This window comes from Mytilus galloprovincialis, chromosome 8, assembly GCF_965363235.1.
Source record: "Mytilus galloprovincialis chromosome 8, xbMytGall1.hap1.1, whole genome shotgun sequence".
In the NCBI taxonomy this organism is placed as follows: domain Eukaryota; kingdom Metazoa; phylum Mollusca; class Bivalvia; order Mytilida; family Mytilidae; genus Mytilus; species Mytilus galloprovincialis.
The window spans coordinates 83,990,708-84,009,415 of record NC_134845.1 but is presented as its reverse complement, the minus strand read 5'-3'; the positions used below and the strand labels follow the sequence as shown (position 1 = coordinate 84,009,415).

The following is an 18,708-nucleotide window of genomic DNA, read 5'->3' as shown; positions in this document are numbered from 1 at the left end:
TTAAAATCAATTGACCCAGGACCATTCCAGTATATATTATTATTATACTTTGTAATAAATTCCATTGTCTGTGAACATGTAGCATTTTGTACAAATTATAATTCACTTATTACTTGTACAATAACTTATAGTATGGGTTTTGTTATAAAAAAAGCATTTGTACACCCTATAGATTTTTTTTATTCAATGACCACATAATAATCTTTATGTTGTACTATTACACCAATGTCACTGATTAGGGGAGGATTGGACACCAACTAGCATGCTAACGTTGACGCAGTCACATTCTGTATGTGCCTACTTCCAAGTCATGAGCCTGGATTCAGTGGTTGTAGTTTGTTACTGTGTTACTAAGTTTATCGTTCACTATTTTGTGGATAAATTAGGCAGTTAGTTTTCTCCTTTGAATTGTTTTACATTACTAAGTGGTATGGATTTGAATTATGGCTTTTGAAATTATACAACATCTTTTTCTTTTAGCATTTATATTAAGTGCTACTCCCTCTCTTTTCATTTACATGAAAGAGAACCCTGACCACCATATTTTTAAAAGCTTTTTAACTGCTTCACATGGCGAAAATTGAAGCTCTGAAACCATTGATGCAAATAAAGATGTGTCTTCATTTTAATTTTTCAACAAATACCCTTTTTAAAATCCTACAGCTTCTCCAATGCTGTACCCAAATTTTCCATATTCTATAATTTCACATAAGATGCATGATTGGTGTTTCACTTGGTGTCATCCAAATTTTCACTAGGTCCAAATTCTATTATACTATCAGAATTGTCACTTGAGGCAATTTCTATTATCAGAAGAACCATAATTAACTGGCATGCGTGTTTCAGTTACATGTCCTGTCTCCACTTATCTGGGTATTTTTGTATTTTAAAAGTAAGTTTTATCATGAGGTCATTAAATAAAAAAAATATATTGTGCATCAATGTTTTTTTTATTACTTGTAAAGTATATATATTGCTTTTCAGAAGAAAAAAAATCAAATTTATAATAAAGTGTCACTGGGTGACCTATTTTCAAAAATTAAATAAAAAAACCTAAATCATTAACAATTGATCCCTCAAATTCCCTAGATTAAAAATATCCCTATATCAAAAACAGAAACTAGTAATTTCGTTCAGAAAAATTCAACAATCATACTATAACTTATTGTACAAGTTACGGGAAAAAATCAACCAAAGCAGAACTGCCTCAACGGCCGAAACGTCTTGTTTACACAAATTACAATTTTCTAGGTTCATACCACAAGTTATATACTAAGATCTACGAGTCATCTACTGGATTGGTCCTGAGCAGATTTATTTTCATATTTCATTTACTGTTATCTGTTATTATCCCTTTTCAATTCCTTGTTATCTGTTTTTCACCAAATCAATTCACTGTTTTGCTGTTATGGGGACCCCCCTTGCCCCCCCTCATTATTATTCAACACGGAATCAAAATTGGTTAGTGATTGTGTTCAACTGTGTTTCCACCTAAACTAATATGTTTCATTCATCCTGTATTTTCTTTGTCTTGCAGTCCATAATTTTATACTGTAGCAATATTCAAGCTATTGTCTTCTCTAGGCGCTCAATATGCAAAACGCCATAGCAACATTCTGCCTCAGGAAACCTGATCCAATAACTGCTCCATTAGACCCAAGTTTGAAAAATAATCTCAAAACAAAATTGATTATCTTTAAATAAAGTCATTGTCTGGTTATATATGACATGGTGTGTTCTTTAGTTCATTGTTGAAGACTGTATGGTAACGCAAAGATATATAAATAATGTTCTTTGGTTGATGGTTGTCTTGTTAACAATAGGTACAACAATAAAAAGTGTTTGGGTGCACATAACTTTTAATACAATGTAGATGCCATTGACTGCCAATTACTTGTAAAATATCAGTAATTTTCAACAATAAAACTGAGTGACCACATTCGTGTGATGAGAGCATGGCTTGACAATGATGATGATAACAACCAATCAGCTGAATAACAAATATGGGTGTTGATGAGGGATAATATCCTACGAACCATAATTTAACCACCAAGATTTTTTTAACATTTAACAACATGCTTATTACAACAACACAAATTATCATCCAAGAGAATTATTGATTACGAAAGCGCACAACCCTTAATACACAAATTTTGCTCAATGTCTATTTGAAATATCTGAGTGGTCAAAATATAAAACAAAGTTTGCTGTTCGGACACTTCCTATCCTATGTATTCTAATGTCCAACCACTGATTATAGAGAAATATTCAATACGATAAAATTAAAATAAATTCATTTATTAATACTGAAACTTTTTATTTATTAATAGTGAAACTTCAACTTCTTTTTTCTCACACCTTGTCTTTTTGGAGCCCGTTTTAGATAGTTTATTGTTTTTTTCAGACACTTGAATTGCTGTTCTGTGATTCCATCTAGGTCTTCATGATGACATCTACAAAATCAAAAGTTATAACATTGCAAAGTTGTATTCTGTTCAACACATTTAACTATTTTAACTTCATAATGATATTACTTTAAAGTATAAATAACAAGAATGTGTCCTCAGTACACGAATGCCCCACTCGCACTATCATTTTCCATGTTCAGTGGACAGTGAAATTGGGGTAAAAACTCTAATTTGGCATTAAAATTAGAAAGATCATATCATAGGGAACATGTGTACTAAGTTTGAAGTGGATTGGACTTCAACTTCATCAAAAACTACCTTGACCAAAAACTTTAACCTGGAGCGGGACAGACGGACGAACGGACAGACGGACGGACGAACGGACGCACAGACCAGAAAACATAATGCCCTCTACTATCGTAGGTGGGGCATAAAAAGCATAAGAACCGGTGAAAACTAAAGTAAATAACAGTTGTCCTTTGAAGTTTCAACTACATATCCTTTTAGATAGACTAGAAGCACTGGTATTAAAGAGATAATAGTAACTGCAATTACGATTATCCCAATATGGCGACGGTAGATATAGGTAAAATCTTTACACTCATTTTTCTTAAATGTAGCATGCTTTTGTCAATAGTTACTCAGCTGCAAGGTTTATCTATACCAGTACATCATATTTGAATCGTAAAGGTGCACTGGGTTAGTCTAAGCGCTTTGAAAATTGCCGTCGAAAAATTCGGGATGATAATCGTAACTCGGAAAAAAAGATAATCGTAATTATGGTATTTAAAAATGGAAAGATAATCGTAACTGGAAAGTGTTTTATTGATATTGACACTTAAAACATATATCTAATAGCATATAATGAAGTTATGTCGATGAATTATTTACGAAACGTTCCAACATCTTATGACATTTCTTTTTATGCATATATTATTAACAGTTCTTAGGAAAACAGCTACACATGTGTATTAATTTATGTTTTTTGATTGAGTTAAGTCTGCCAATTGATATTTTAACGTGTGTTTTTCTATGTTGTGAGGTTATGCTATTGTTTTTTTACACTAGTAATATTGGGGCCCTTTATAGCTTGTTGTTCGGTGTGAGCCACGGCTCCGTGTTGAAGGCCGTACATTGACCTATAATGGTTTACCTTTTTATAAATTGTTATTTGGATAGAGAGTTGCATGTCTCATTGGCACTCACACCACATCTTCCTATATCTACATACTAGTATATCATAAAATTTAGTTTTTTTAATAAATAATGCCGTTAGTTTTCTCGTCTAAAGTGTTTAACATTGTCATTTCGGAGCCTTTTATAGCTGTCTATGCTGTATGGGCTTTGCTCATTGTTGAAGGCCGTACGGTGACCTATTTTTGTTAATATCTGAGTCATGTTAGCCTAACCTAATTGTCATGTATTTTTCTGAAGCACAAAATATTTGTTGTAAAATCTATAAAAATCTTTGTAATTAAACAAGTTCCGACTGTGATGATGTACATGTTATGCCTTCTGATGTAATTTATCAATATACATATTTGTGTGTGTTTTTTTCAGTCCATCAAGTGCTTCGTATTAAGACTATAGGTAAGGCTAAAAAAAACAAAAAACAAAAGTAACTATAAACAAAAGTAACAATAAACAAAAGTAACAATAAACAATAGTAACAATAAACTGTAACTATTTTAGATCCTTTACCATACACACTGTTTAAAGAAACGTCCTAAAATACATGGGTATTTGATCAAAACATTTGAAGTAAATTTTTAAAATCATATATTATATCAGTATAAAATAGAAAAAAGGGAATCAAAGGGGAAAAAATGGACGGCTATATTTATTGAATTATAAGGAAAAGGGAAATATGAACACTCATATCTACCGATAAAGGTATCAACTGTTAAATCCGATAATGCAGTTATAAAGTTATTGACGGAAACTTTTGTTCATTTCGCGCAGAATTTTAATATAAACGTGATATTGGAGGCAAAACATATATATGACATATGAAAATGTGGTATACGTGACTTTCATTTTGAGCAATGAATTGAAAGGATTGCACTTTTGGGATATGGGATATAGCTAATCCCCCCTCCCCCTCCCCCCTCCCCCATAAAAAAACTAAAAACAAAAAAGGACTTAAACGCGCACACAACATTGAAACTTTGAAAAAAATCTAAATATCTACTTACCACAATAGCTGTCTCGACAGCTGCTTCATTTTCCGTATCTTTAACAGGTACATGTATATATCAAAAGGTTCACCAGCTAATAGAAATTTATTATAGGATATGCATGTCACTTGATGATCGCTGTATAACATCTCTTATATTATGTGATACCTCGAAAGCTTTTGATAGGGTATGGCATAGTGGCCTCTTAATAAAACTAAAAGCGTATGGTACATGTATTGATGGAAATCTGTATAAATGGTTTGAAAGTTATATTTCAAATAGAAAACAAAGCGTTTTCGTTTCAAATGCCTATTCGCCTTTTGATAATACTAATGCAGGAGTTCCGCAAGGCTCCGTATTAGGTCCCCTTCTATTTCTTATTTATGTAAATGACATAGCTGATAATTTGACAAGTCTAACTCGATTGTTTGCTGATGATACATCTCTTTCTTATTCCAGCAATAACCCTTACACTATAGAGGATGTCTTAAACAGCGATTTAGAACAAATTTCAGTATGGTCTAAAGATTGGCTTATTAACTTTAACCCTAATAAGACAAAGGCTATGATATTCTCCTGCCATACTTCCCCAGATGATATTGAAATAGAATTTCAAAACCAATTAGTAGAATTTGTCTCCTGTCATAAACACTTAGGGATTACTTTTGATTCCAATGATAAATTCCATACACATATAGAAAATATTTTAAAGTGTGCAAGCACGAGATTAAATGTTCTTAAAAAATTAAAATATGTATTGAATAGAAATTATCTTGCTCGTATATATTTAACTTTTATAAGACCCGTTATGGAATATGCATGTGAGTTATGGGATGGTTGTACTCAACAAGAAGCCGACAATTTAGAACATGTTCAGTTAGAAGCAGGGAGGTTAGTAACTGGGTTGCCCGTGTTTGCTAGTCGGGAAGCTATATATTTTGAAACTGGCTGGCAATTGCTTGTGAACAGAAGAAAATCCAGAATGCTCAATATGTTCTATTCTATACATAATGAGACTGCCCCTGATTATCTCTGTGATTTAATGCCCCCGCTTGTTGGTCAAGTATCTAACTACGATTTGCGAAACAGTAATAATTATGTAGTACCCTGTTATAGACTAGACATAACTAGAAAATCCTTTTTCCCATCCACTACTTTTGAATGGAATAGCCTCCCCCCCGACATACGTACGTCCAAAACATAAATATTTTTAAACGAAAGATGAAGTCCAAATTGATACAGCCACCTTCCTATTTTAGTTGTGGGGATAGAAAATTAATATCATTCATACACGTTTGAGAAATATGTGCAGTTCTTTAAATTCAGATTTACATCGTGTTAATATTAAACCAAGTCCCGCATGCAGCTGTGGCCACCCTGTTGAGGATAGTATACACTATTTTTTTACAGTGCGCTCTTCACAACGAAGCCAGAGAAATACTGTTTTCAAAATTAGAAAGTTATGCTATATCCATTGAGCTTCTTTTAGCTGGTGACGGTGACCTTTCTTTTCAGCAAAACAAAGACATTTTGAGTCCGTACAATCTTATATCAGAATAACACAAAGATTTAAAGCAGTCAATTAACATTCTAAATGTCTACTTTACAACCTTTCACTTCAGTCTAGTTGTTTCATTATTATTCCTTATTATATTGTATTATTTTTTTCTTTTTTCTTTTTATTTCTAATTTTTGTTTGAAGTATGTATTACATGCATTACTACTATGTTGTGTTTTTTTTCGCCATTATCTAATGTACTTTGTGTTTATATTTTATAAATTATATTGGGAGAGGACGTCTCTAATGTTGTTATAACTTGTGTCCAATCCCTTTTGCTACTTTTGCAAGTAAAATATGTTTAAACTAAAAGGTTATGCATATTGTTGTCAGTTATAAATAGATATACAAGTTGAAATGATAGGACTTTTTTTTACTGGGAACTCACTTTAGTCCCATGACTGTATATATATATATATATATATAGGTAAATTTGTCCTAGATATTAACCTGTAAGTTTCTTCATTTATTTTTATATGCGTTTATGTCATCGTTAAACTTGACATTTGCATTTTTAACACACAAAATACCATTGAAATGCTGAAAGACACATTTATTATGTTTCAGTTACTATTATCCGATAAAGAAAATTACGATTATCAAAGAAGAAAAATACCATAGAGTTACGATTATCATACCGAATTTTTCAACGGCAATTTTCAAAGCGCTCAGACGATTCCAGTGCACCGTTACGATTCAAATATGATGTAATGGTATAGATAAACCTTGCAGCTGAGTAACTATTGACAAAAGCATGCTACATTTAAGAAAAATGAGTGTAAAGATTTTACCTATATCTACCGTCGCCATATTGGGATAATCGTAATTGCAGTTACTATTATCTCTTTAATACCAGTGAGAAGGACTTAGGTATAATCTGCAAGAAAATCCTAACTACTACATTTTAATTTGAACAAATTGAAGGTTTATCCACTTATGTCTTTTTCTGTATTACTTGTGCTGCGGCATGGATATCTGACTAATTGACATATTCGAGGATGGGAAGGGGGTTCTTAACAATGAAATACGTGAAATAAAAATTTAAAAAAACCACTGCACTGAAAATAAAATTTTGGATAAAGGAAGCACGAAAAATTAAATCATGAATATTATTAAGGAAACAAGTACAAGCAGTTAATACTCAGTCGTTATTGGAGATCACACAGTCATGATAATGGACACGAAGACCCTGCAGTCACCTTTTCGCTTCCGCTTGTTGCATCCGAATCGTGGAAAAGATAACTTGATCGCAATTAATATCCTGGGAACACATAATTTAAAACAATCTCCCGACTGGACTTCGAATTTAGTCCTGGTTTACATTTTTTAATCTTGTTGGACTAGCACGAGAAATTAAAGAGTACCCAGACGAAACACGGAAAATAAATAAGAGGAAACAAAATTAATGCATGTCGAAACCAATTACGAGAAATACAAAGCTAAAACACTTGAAATAAAAAGGCCATAATTGAAATAACTTTTTACCACCCTCATATACCCTTTATGTTTAATTACCTTGTCCAAACTCTACCTCAATTTTGACAGTAAAATTAAAGGTTCAACTTGGTGAGTCATATATAGCTTCTGACCTTTCCATCCCAAAGTTGTAAACAAGCCCCCCTTTTTAAGCGATTAAAATTTCTTTTCATTTTTGATTCAATCATATGATTTCAAATAGTCAATGATAAAAATTCATGAGACGTTGCAAGATATCTTGGGAATGGTAACATGCTATCCTGATCCTGATCCTGATCCTAAGGTCAATCCATAGATTCTCCTAAGCATCCCCCTTTTTCACGTGTAAAATTTCAACTTTTCAGTACTGTACAGTTTCATAACAACATGATATGTTCACATTTCTAAAATACGATAACGTAATCACAACAATTAATATAAATACTTACGATAAAAATGTAAAAGCTGTATAGAGGAAAGATATTGATAAAAACTCTGCACAAATCACTTGTGGTCTCGTTGGCGGATATTCAAACTTTGGCAACAAAAATAACTGCGCATGCGCATACCTGAAGTCTTAAAATAGAAATGTTACAATGCCGCGAAAATTTAAATCGTTATTTTAATAGATCTCATGATCCGTTGTTTATATTTCAAGTTGTCAACCATTGTTTATGTACTGATGTATACGTCTCTCTCTTGGAATTAATAAAAAGAATAAAAAAAAAGAAATGAAAACAAGATATTTGACATCAGAAGTCAAGGAAAAAGGTGGAGGGATCTTTTAAGGGGAAGGAGTTATTCACAAATATTTAATTTTATATTTACTGTATGATCCTGTATACACGCTGGTTCTTTTAACAGTCAGGGGCGTTACTTAAACAAGTTATTTTTTTTAATTACTTATGTAAGTAATTTTTTATTTTAAATACAATAAAATTACTTAATAGAGTTATTTTAATTTTCAATAGAAACATAGACTAAATGTAGTTTTCATGATTTTAAACTACATTTTATATCATAAAATAAAGAATTTATCAAATTTGAGAGGTGTATAGAGATGAAGGGTTACTTTGAAAATAATAACAAAAATATTACTTGAATAAGTTATTTTAAACAATTTTGAAAAAAATAGCAATTACACTTATCTAAGGCACATATGTAATTGATTTAGGTTACAAATTATAAATAACTTCAGGTCTTAATTAATTCACAAGTATCTATCTATTTATATCAGTCTACCTTCAAGATTTTAGAGGAAAATGATAATTTAATAGTCCCAAGAGACCAATCTTTGACCCAGAAGCGTAGGTATGAAAGATAAGTGCGTCGGAAAGTTAATTAGTGTTTCTGAAGAATTAGTTTTTATATATCAAGGGAAAAATAACCAGATAACTGTGAAAATTATTTAAAGCTAGTAAAATCTGTATTCTTGGACACCTATAAAAATAATATTCAGAAAAATAACTTATATAAGTTATATTTAAATAAGCCTCGTTTTCAACATTACTTGTATAGGTAATTTTAATTGTTACTTGTTTAAGTAATGCCCCTGACTGTTTAATATGTTTTGGGGTGGGGTGAAATTTTAGAATTTTCTATTATTTCAATATTTGGGGTGCGAAGTTCATGATTAATTAGTAATGCTTATATATACACTGCGATTGTTTTATGTGTTATTCTATAATCACCACAACAATTACTGATAAATCTACTAAATATTTTATTTAATGTGAATATCGTTTTGAATTGTGATGTGTCAAATACTTCTTTTTTGACAATTCTGGTATCCACAACTATTGGGTTTTATATATTGTTTAGCCAACGTTGATTCAGTGTTGGTATTTCAACACAATGTCAATTCAACGTTGAATTAATGTACTAATTTCAACGTTGCATTGTCAACGTTGAATCAATGTTGAATATTTGTTGATCAATGTATAACCTAAAATCAACAAAGATTCAACGTTGATTCAACAAAGTGTGCCTGCAGGGTATCAGCATGAAAACGTTAAATAGTGAATATATATTGCAAATGCAATTCCCCCGAGGTGTGACTGGGGTATAGAAATATGGTCACTTGGTCTTCTCCCGACCGGCAGTAAAACGCTTGCCGAAGTGGGGCGTCCGTTTGACTGTGCGGGATGTATCAAGTTCGCAATCACGTCCGGTCAGAAGGGGGGCGTTAAATCCGATGCCTCGTGTAAAGAGAGTGCCACGCTCTTTGCACATTAAGAACCCTTGCAACAACTCTTTGAGGGGTCCGTAGGTGGCCTGTTGCAAGGCAAAATTTCTGTCCCTATCCAATATACCCTCATTTTTCAGTGGCAGTCCAAATTTCCCCGACCATCATCCCAGATGGCCTCTATTGTATCAATCTACCTATTGTATTTATTGTGAACTTGTTCTCGTCCTGAATATGCATGAAATATTTGCCACTAGACGTTTAGCAACCAACAATCAATCAATTATAGGACTGGTAAAAACGTAGCTACTGTTTCTTTACAGTCATCAGAATTAGGGATGTAGGTTCAAACGAAACCTATTGTTAGCTTCCGTACTAAGTAATGCATAAAATTTGCGGGGTGAGCTTAAAATCTATAAAACTATAGCATGTGTAGTGTAGTATGAACCTATAAATGTAGTATATATTTACATGTAACAGTAAAAGACAAAAGAGATTGCATTTCAATGGCAAATATTTCTTACTATAAATCATCGTTTGACTTGGTTTTTTTCTAGGTACATTTTAGTTTTCATTTCAACCGCATAAAGGAATAATATTTTTACTCTGAAAAATAATGTCAGATATTTTTGATAAAAAAACTAGTTTTCACGTCCTTCTGAAATTATTTTTTTCTCAGTAAATTCATAATCAAACTTTAAAAAAACCAGAAAATAAAAATATGCCCGATCCAAAAGATGAATGGTTTTGAGCCTTGTAACATGACATACACAGGAAGACATGAATGTAATTTTTCCGTGATATTACCACAATAACACCAGTATCATGCGACATATAATCATGGGTGTAATTTTGCAGTAAAGATTATTGTTTATATAATCCTGGTACCTTAGATAACTATTTACCATAACCCAAATATTAACTGATGTCTTGCATCTTATTTTAACATGTGGTAGTCAACCTGAAATAATAATCTTGAAATTTATACAAATTAAAACGCTGTCAATAATTGGCATTGGGGCGGAATAAAATACCCAAAACTGTCATTTACTGTAGCTAGAGGTACAGGAAACAAATTAATAATAATCTTTGTAATAAATTGTTTGTTATTATACTGCTCTTTAAAGGGCGTCCTTGATTGACAATAAAAAATATTGTATTGTATTGTATTGTATGTTAGGGATATAAATTTGACCCTTCATCAACAGCAGCAATACTGCTCTATAGAAAAAGTCTTTACTGAATTATTTTCCTGATGCGAGGAATGATTGTTTATCAGCCTCAATAATATTTGCTAAATAGATAATTATGCACAGTACACTTGTCTTATTTGAACATTTATAATTTAGTTTTAAAGACACCATAAGGGTTAGTATAACAGACATCATTAGGATTAGTATTACAGACATCAATAGGATTAGTATTACATATATCATTAGGTTAAGTATTACAGACATCATTAGGGTTAGTATAACAGACATCATTATGGTTAGTCTTACAGACATCATTAGGGTTAGTATTACAGACATCTTAAGGATTAGTGTTACAGACATCATTAGGATTAGTATTACAGACACCTTTAGGGTTAGTATTACAAACCTCATTAGGGTTAGGATAACAGACATCATAAGGGTTAGTATTACAGACATCATTAGGGTAAGTATTTCAAGCATCCTTAGAATTAGTATTACAGACATCATTAGGGTTAGTATTACATACATCATTAGGGTTAGTATTACAGACATCATAAGGTTTAGTATTACAGACATCATTAAGGTTAGTATTACATACATCATTAGGGTTAGAATTACAGACCTCATTAGGGTTAGTATTACAGACATCATTAGTGTTAGTATTACATACATCATTAGGGTTAGTATTACAGAGATCATTATGATTAGTATTACAGACCTCATTAGGGTTAGTATTGCATACATCATTAGGGTTAGTATTACAGACTTCATTAGGGTTAGTATTGCATACATCATTAGTATTAGTATTACAAACATCATTAGGTTTAGTGTTACAGACATCATTAGGATTAGTATTACAGACACCGTTCGGGTTAGTATTACAGACATCATAAGGATTAGTATTACATACATCATTAGGGTTAGAATAACAGACCTCATTAGGGTTAGTATTACAGACATCATTAGGGTTAGTATTACAGACATCATTAGGGTTAGTATAACATACATCATTAAGATTAGTATTACAGACATCATTAGGGTTAGTATTACAGACATCATTAGGGTTACTATTACAGACATCATTAGGGTTAGTATTGCAGACATCATTAGGGTTAGCATTACAGACATCATTAGGATTAGTATTACAGACATCATTAGGGTTAGAATAACAGACCTAATTAGGGTTAGTATTACAGACATCATTAGGGTTATGATTACAGACATCATTAGGGTTAGTATTACAGACATCATTAGGGTTAGTATTACAAACATCATAAGGATTTGTGTTACAGACATCATTAGAATTAGTATTACAGACACCGTTAGGGTTAGTTTTACAGACCTCATTAGGGTAAGGATAACAGACATCATAAGGGTTAGTATTACAGACATCATTAGGGTAAGTATTACAAACATCCTTAGGATAAGTATTACAGACATCATAAGGGTTAGTATTACAGACATCATTAGGGTTAGTATTACAGACATCATTAGCGTTAGTATTACAGACATCATTAGGATTAGTATTACAGACATCATTAGGGTTAGAATAACAGACCTCATTAGGGTTAGTATTACAGACATCATTAGGGTTAGGATTACAGACATCATTAGGGTTAGTATTACAGACATCATTAGGGTTAGTATTACAGACATCATAAGGATTAGTGTTACAGACATCATTAGGATTAGTATTACAGACACCGTTAGGGTTAGTAATACAGAACTCCTTAGGGTTAGGATAACAGACATCATAAGGGTTAGTATTACAGACATCATTAGGGTAAGTATTAAAAACATCCTTAGAATTAGCATTACAGACATCATTAGGGTTAGTGTTACAGACATCATTAGGGTTAGTATTACAGACATCATTACGGTTAGTATTACATACATTATTAGGGTTAGAATTACAGACCTCATTAGGGTTAGTATTACAGACATCATCAGGGTTAGTATTACAGACATCATTAGGGTTAGTATTACAGATTTCATACCGGGTTAGAATTACAGACCTCATTAGTGTTAGTATTACAGACATCATCAGGGTTAGGATTACAGACATCATTCAGGTTAGTATTACAGACATCATCAGTGTTAGTATTACATACATAATTAGGGTTAGTATTACAGACATCATTAGGGTTAGTATTACAGACATCATTAGGATTAGTATTACACAGACACCGTTCGGGTTAGTATTACATACATCATTAGGGTTAGTATTACAGACATCATTAGGGTTAGTATTAAAGACATCATTAGGGTAAGTATAATATAACATCATTAGGATTAGTATTACAGACACCGTTCGGGTTAGTATTACAGACATCATAAGGATTAGTATTAAAGACATCATTAGGGTAAGTATAATATAACATCATTAGGATTAGTATTACAGACATCATTAGGGTAAGTATTACGAACATCCTTAGGATTAGTATTACAGACATCGTTAGGGTTAGTATTACATACATCATTAGGGTTAGTATTACAGACATCATTAGGTTTAGTATTACAGACATCATTAAGGTGTTACGGAGGGGGTCGGTGAGGACACCTCCCGGGACGTGTAGTGGCCAGTACTTCGCCCCTATTCGACCATCGGGATACCTGATGTCAGATTATTGCTGAATAACAAACAATAAATCAAATGAAAAGTATATTTTTTTCACAAATGTACAGTAATTGCATGAATATTAAACAAAGTAGGAAATAAACAGGAGTCAGAAAACTTTCTAAACTGAAGTTCAAAAATAAAGTAATTTAAAATGTAAAAATGAAAAATAGAGTGTTCCCAGAGTTAGTCTTAAAAGTAAAGTAAATTTGCTTCGCCTTGTGTTTTAAAGTAGTAAAATTGCACCAAGAAGGGGTGACTAACTCTGACGAACTGCACCGAAGTGGTGGCTAACTCTAGACTCGAGTAGTACTAATTTTAGTTCCGGCGAGTATTTGGAGGCCTGTGCAAGGCCGATTCCGACTGAATATCAAATGATATCCTAAACTTGTCATTAATCAGGAGAACTTTAACAGAAAAGGTACTGAAGAAAAGTTGAATAAATGAATATTCTTAAAACATGATAAAAGCATCAAAAGTTAAACAATGAAACAGTTAAATTAACATTCTTTACTTTTATCCTACTATATTTAAATCAAATTTAACTTGAAATAAACATTTAAATACTAAATAATTAATCCGTCCAAATTAAGGGGAATTAACCTAGGCACACCAAGGCACATCTATTACAAAGGTTAGTATTACATACATCATTAGCGTTAGAATTACAGACTTCATTAGGGTTAGTATTACAGACATCATAAGGGTTAGGATTACAGACATCATTAGGGTTAGTATTACAGAAATCATTAGGGTAAGGATTACAGACATCATTAGGGTAAGTATAAAAGACATCATTAGGGTTAGTATTACAGATATCATTAGGGCTAAAACTACAGACCTCATTAGGGTTAGTATTACAGACATCATTAAGGTAAGGATTACAGACATCATTAGGGTTAAAATAACAGACATCATTAGGGTTAGTATTACAGACATCATTAGGATTAGTATTACAGACACCATAAGGGTTAGTATCACAGACATCATTAGGATAAGTTTTACAGACATCCTTAAGGTTAGTATTACATACATCATTAGGAATATTATTACAGACATCATTAGGGTTAGTATTACAGACATCATTAGGACTAGTATAACAGACATCATTAGTGTTAGTATTACAGACATCATTAGGGTTAGTATTACAGACATCATTAGGGTTAGTATTACAGACATCATTAGGGTTAGAATTACAGACCTCATTAGGGTTAGTATTACAGACGACATTAGGGTTAGTATTACAGACATCATTAGGGTTAGTATTACAAACAGCATAAGGGTTAGTATAACGGACCTCATTAGGGTTAGAATTACAGACCTCATTAGAGTTAATATTACAGACATCATCAGGGTTAGGATAACAGACATCATTAGGGTTAGTATTACAGACATCATTAGGGTTTGTATTACATACATCATTAGGGTAAGTATTAAAGAATTCATTAGGGTTAGGGTTACAACCATCATTAATGTTAGGTTTATAGGTATCATAGTGTTACAGACATCACTAGGATTAGTATTACAGACATTATTAGGGTTAGTATTAGAGACGTCATTAGGATTAGTATTACAGATTTACAGTATTACATTTCTATTTGTAATGACATTTGCAGAAAAGTAATTATTTTTTCAACAATTTTTATTGAATCGTATGAAATACTCAGAAAAATTGTACATTTTTTAAACATATAATTAGGATATAATCATATACCCTCCCCCACCCGACCCTATATTGAGTTACGTGAATGTTATTCAATAGAATATGAGAATATCTTATTAAGTTGATTATTTGAGTAAAAGGTGTACATAATTTAATAAAAGTTAAGAACTGCCAAGAAGACGAATATAAATACATGTAGGTCACAGTATTTAGTGTTTATCGTCCTGAACATGCATGAAATATTGCCACTGGATGTTAAGCAAGCATTCAATAATCAATCGACCTATTTAATGTAACACAATAAGATTATCAAAACCTTGCACACTAATAATTTAAATTTGGCTTCATTTTATGAAAGTCTACATTGAATTCAGCTCACATATATGATGTTTCTGTATTGTAGAAATAAATTAACAAAATTTATTTTTAAGATTAAAATGCAGGCAATGACGATTTCTTTTACACATCATCGATTGAACTTTTAAAGATACATCCCCAAATCGGAAACAAAAAACCATCAGACGAGTATAATTTTGAAGTAAATTATAGATTGCATTTATATAGGGAAAATAATAACCTGACACAGGTCATTATTTTATGTCTTGGAGGATATTTCTTTGAAACATAGTATCGTTCGGGTTGATTATAAGATGATAATATGAAATAAGAAAAAAAAATGGAGATCAAATTCTCTGCTCATTAGTCTGGTTGTTGTCTCATTGGCACATTTCCTGTTTCAATTCGCAATGAAGTCAATAAGACGGCAGCAAAAACAATAAATTTGACTTTTGTAGGTTTTCATTCAACAGTATAAATAGTGACAATTATTCAGTATTCAATGCATCAAACTGACGTCAAACGTCGAGACATAACTTTTAATCAAATTGAAGTTGAAATAAACACTTAGTAAGATAATTGTATCACGACAAGAGATAATACTTATCTGTACACACATTTAATTGACTTGCTTTACAGGTAAGTGCACTATTCGAGTTCTTTTTACAATTTGATGAATATAACTAGAGCTGACCAAACGACAACACATATCGTTATACTCCCACTGGTCCTAAAAGTTATAATAACAGGACAATGCTACATTGTATGACTTTTATCTGTAAAAATCAAAATAATAATTTTTCTCACTTCAGTTGCGTACCTTCCAGTACGTAGACTCACAGGTTTATAATCAACATTTTACAAATGCACTTCTTTCACTTACATAGCACTCGTCTGGCTAATAAGTGAAAAGTAACCACAAAATAGTTAACTTGCATTAATATCTTTAATTTTTAGGAACAAAAGTAGAATCCAAATAAAAGTCCTTTAGTTGAGGCCTTGTCACCGTCAATTAGCTTCAAAGGTCGAAAATGCAAATAAAAAATGACGACGATAATTCTTCAGCTAAAGTTTTTTTCATTTTAATTCAAACATGTCTAATGCATCACAAAAAAGATAAATTACATCTTGGATGCATTAATTTGAAACAATTTTAAATTCCAGGAAACTTTACAAATGAGTTTGGCGTAAAGACGTAAATAGCTAGAGGTGAAGTCATAAAAATCAAAACTTACAAACTTATTACAATCATATTTTTTCTACGATTCGGATACAATTGCGTCTTTTAGGGTAATTGTTTCATTTTCAAAAATATCAATGTAATCCATCATTTATCCAAAAATTGCGGTACATATTTTAGTTACTATCATCAACTGTTGATTTTTAAGTTGGAATCTATAATAAACTCAATCTAGTTTTAAGACTAACACTGTTCGACAAATGTAATTTATCTTGACACTTTTTCATTGTTATCGGAGCTGACGAAATATATAGGGCTACACAATAATATGTATCATTAAACTTTGTGTTTCGCTTCTCTTCCTTCCACGATAAATTAATCATCATGCCTCTGTGCTTGCATAGTCGCATTTGTCATCCATGCTTATTATTATTCCGATTGAGTTATTTTTGGAGAAAAACGACAAAAAAGGAGTCCGGATATTGATTCCGTCATCAGACTGACTTTTAGTCATAGGAAAGACTTCCCGGTTTGATACTTGCACAAATACAACCAATCATATGATAGATAACAAAACTGAAAAATAAATAAGCCATTCAGAGCGTTCTCCATATCATGTTCTTTTTTTATAATTATACCTCCTTATAGTGGACAATTATTTTTCGCGTTTATCTACATGTAAACTACGAATATACTACTTTAATACGTAGAGACTCTCTGTATTCTGTCCACTTTTTTTATTTTAAATGTTCACTATTTAAGGGATTATACTAGTTGCATATACTATATATTGAAAAAACTAAAAAATTTCGGAATGTGTCAATAGTACACCGATGCCACATCGGCACTATATTTACAAAGTTTCGAGATTGGACTTCCAATTTCATCAAAAACTACCTCGACCACAAACGTTACCTAAAACGGGTAAGACGGACGAACGAACGAAATGAACAAAAGCACGTATCCACAGACTAGAAAACATAATGCCTATAAATTGGGAATACACATTCATTGTTAAAAGTGAAAGTATTGATTTGGCAAAAATGAAAGTAGGGTACAGATAAGAGGGAGGCAAGACCCTTATCGTGACGTCGGCATCGGGTTTTTTAAGCTCGAGATTTGGGAATTGATTCTTACGAGATCCGGGCACATATTTTTGATTTCGGGATATGAATTTCTTTGAATTCTGTATCTCGGGATTTCATTTTTTTAAGCCAGGGATTTCATTTTTCAAGCCTGGGATTTCGAGATTAGGACCCCTCTGATCACCTCTCAAATTGGGCTCAGCCGGTCTTAATCATTTATACAAGATTCATATCCTTCCATTGGCATGTTAATAAGGCCCTCAAAAGAAAAAGCACTGATGGATTGTCTTAGAAGCATACTTTATTAGACTAATAATGGTCTTTATATATAAGCAGTTACATTTATTTCATATTTGAAGCGGTGCAAATTTTTAACTTAGTTTGACTTTTACCAACAGATGCCTTTCAGGTCAAGGAACAGTAAATGGGCTATGTCGCAGATTTTGCTAAAAAAATGCATACAACCTTAGCTTGTTGATCTACAACTGAAAATCGAAAAAATAATACATTTATCTCTTTTATTATCTGAAAAATTGCAGATTGATTTCTTTTAATATGGGTGAATATTTGTATAGAAAGCACATAAAATCGGCGAAAAACCTTCTAAAATTTGTCTTAAAATCGCCAAATATCTTATTCTACTCCATAGATATTTCTTAAAAAACTATATATTGTTGACGCATAAATTTCTGTTTTAATGATATAAAATAATCATAGGGTGACCGACTTCGTTTTTTGTCTAATAATCAATTTGTTACCTTGTTGGTAGTGAAAAACGTCAAAAACTAACGTTTTACGGCCTGCAACGCGATAACGTTACGATTATTTCGACGTTTTGTTGGATTTTGTCA

General features: G+C 32.0%; 1 long non-coding RNA gene across 1 annotated transcript; it reads right to left on the bottom strand.

Moving 5' to 3' along the window:
- Positions 1-2,277: 2,277 nt before the first annotated feature.
- On the bottom strand, positions 2,278-8,132 carry LOC143042701 (uncharacterized). Its single transcript, XR_012968099.1, has 2 exons — positions 8,048-8,132; positions 2,278-2,453 (listed from the first exon to the last, which is right to left on the bottom strand). It is a non-coding gene; the product is annotated as an uncharacterized LOC143042701 (long non-coding RNA).
- Positions 8,133-18,708: the final 10,576 nt, after the last annotated feature.